The sequence below is a fragment of the Populus euphratica genome, unplaced genomic scaffold (assembly GCF_000495115.2).
Source record: "Populus euphratica unplaced genomic scaffold, PopEup_1.0 scaffold48.1, whole genome shotgun sequence".
Lineage (NCBI taxonomy): Eukaryota > Viridiplantae > Streptophyta > Magnoliopsida > Malpighiales > Salicaceae > Populus > Populus euphratica.
The window spans coordinates 1,130,124-1,133,224 of NW_011499879.1; positions in this window are offsets into that span (position 1 = coordinate 1,130,124).

Consider the following 3,101-nt stretch of genomic DNA (forward strand, 5'->3'; position numbering starts at 1 on the left):
CAAGAATCACACATTACTGTCTCAACTTTCTTGACAAAGACAGATCATTCCCCGGCACAAATTTAAGCATCCTAAACACTTGATGACCATAATTTCCATCTGGAGTAGTGGTCTCAGTTTTGCTAACGAGCAACAAAAGCCTCAACTTTTGCACTCAAAAAAAATTAAAATCGACACATATATAACACACAGAGAAAAGGAATGCTTGATTAAGGAGTGCCTTTGAACTCAGGAGTTAAATGTTGATCGTTTAATAGCTCAACTCCAACCTCTTCAAAGTCTATATTGTTTGCTCTATATAAACAAAAATATAAAATTCAGTTCAAACATGTTATTCAAATATAAGAAGAAACGAAGCTCAAAAATTTGCAGTGTGAATTTTTACATTGAGCTGAAACCATTGCAGAGGAATTAAAAAGGATTTTCTAAAAAACCAAAAAAAAAAACCTTGCAGAAGAAGATGATTGCCCTAACGAACTTTTAGCTATTTATCTCGATTAATTTTATAAATTTTTAAATTAATAACTATATAAATATATAGTATTTTTAAAATTTATAAAACTTAAACTATAAATTTTAAAAAAACAAATCTAAAATTTAATCATTTAAATTATACCTCAAAAAAATTTGTTCAATCACTCATGATTCTTACAGTAGTGTTTGTTATTGTATTAGATTATGAACCCTTTATCCTCAAAATGGTCAAGTGGATATCTAATTTAATTAATAACAAGCTATTCACATAAAGCATGACCTGCACACAGTGATTGATGGTCTGCCTACCATTCATGTTTTTTTATTGTATGTTTGTTAACATGTTAACAAACATACAATAAAAAAACATGAATGGTAGGCAGACCATCAATCACTGTGTGCAGGTCATGCTTTATGTGAATAGCTTGTTATTAATTAAATTAGATATCCACTTGACCATTTTGAGGATAAAGGGTTCATAATCTAATACAATAACAAACACTACTGTAAGAATCATGAGTGATTGAACAAATTTTTTTGAGGTATAATTTAAATGATTAAATTTTAGATTTGTTTTTTTAAAATTTATAGTTTAAGTTTTATAAATTTTAAAAATACTATATATTTATATAGTTATTAATTTAAAAATTTATAAAATTAATCGAGATAAATAGCTAAAAGTTCGTTAGGGCAATCATCTTCTTCTGCAAGGTTTTTTTTTTTGGTTTTTTAGAAAATCCTTTTTAATTCCTCTGCAATGGTTTCAGCTCAATGTAAAAATTCACACTGCAAATTTTTGAGCTTCGTTTCTTCTTATATTTGAATAACATGTTTGAACTGAATTTTATATTTTTGTTTATATAGAGCAAACAATATAGACTTTGAAGAGGTTGGAGTTGAGCTATTAAACGATCAACATTTCAAAGAAATTCATGCGACTTGTCACATGAAAATTTTTAGATTTTAAGTCCTTCTCTCCATTTTTTTTATTATAACATAGTTTATTATTCTTTTTCTTATATTAGTTGATTTTTTATAAGTATATTCAATTTTAAATTTCCCTCTTTTTTTTATCTTTATCAAGATTTACTATTATTTATAATTTTTTCAATTATTCTTTCTCTTAACTCCAACGCGTAACATTTAAATCTTACCCTCTTGCCATTTTTTTTCTCAGCATTTAAACCTCTTATCATTTTTTTTCTCTACCTTTTTTTTTAAATATAATGCTATGACAAATATCTTTCATACCTCATAGCTTTGATATATATATATATATATATATTCCTTCATATTTAACTTTTTTCTCACCTTTTTCGTATGCATTTCTTATATAACCTTTTCACATATAATGAGTTTTAAAATTCAAGATAATTAAAAATAAAAAAATAAAATTGTAATTTTAAATAATTAGTTAAGCAATATAATTTATTTTTTATAGTCAAGATATCTAGTAAGATAATATAAAAAGCACAAGTAATTAGTAATTTGTAGCTGGTGATGCATTGTAAACCAAAATGACTGATAATTGATACATATAAAAAGTTCTCTTTAATGGATATAAAAACTCTTAGATGTTTAAGTTACTAACTTTATAGAAAAAGAAAGTGTGGTGATATTTTAGAAAGATAAATTATAAAAATATATATGTCAAAAGTGTTAAAATGAAGAAATTATAAATGTTGAGTTTGAAGAATTCATAATTTATTCATAGACAGTAAATCTTGTTTTTAATTGAAGAGAATAGACTAAAATGTAATTTTATTCTTTGTGATATTTTGAGTTGTATCTTAATTAAAATAAGATATATCGAATCAGTATAAAATACTAAAAAATCAACTTAAAATCTTAAAAAAAATTTCAAAATAGTGTTAAGCTCAAACAAAATTTTTAAACTAATTAGAGATGAAAAATGGATTCAAAGGCATTGTTTGAATCCAACCATATTCATCTCGAAGTGCATAAGAATGCTAGAGTGCATGGCTAATATTATGGCTAATATTTAGGGGGAGTTAAAACACTTGTTTTTAAATAGTAATATGATTCAATGAATAAAAAATAAAGACAATAAAAATAAAAATTAGAAAAAATTATATTGAGTTGAAATAAAGAGTAAAAAATATATATCTTTAATCAAAACTCTCTTTTTTTAATCATGTGTTTTTGTTTATATTTTTATTGGCAATTGTTTTAATAAATATTGTTTTTAATTTAAGACTTATCATAATCTTAGAAGAAAGTTTGAATAAAAAATTAATAATTTCCATGATAAATATATAAAAAATATAAAATTGAGAAAAACTATATAAAAAACTTACCACAAAAAATAGTTTATAGATATTTTATGTGCATTAAATGTTCATAAGGGTTTTTTCAAAAAAAAATAAAATTAAGCATATTAGATTCATATATAATTATTAATATTATTATAAAAATCTATAATATTATTTAAAAACTATGTTATAATTAAATAATAATTTAAATATTATTTCAATAAATTTATTTAAACTCAATCCTATTATAAAACATATAAATAATCAAGGCCATAAAAAAAAAAAAAAACCCCCCACCCATAACAACAACAACAATAATAATAACAACAATAATAACAATAATAATAACAATAA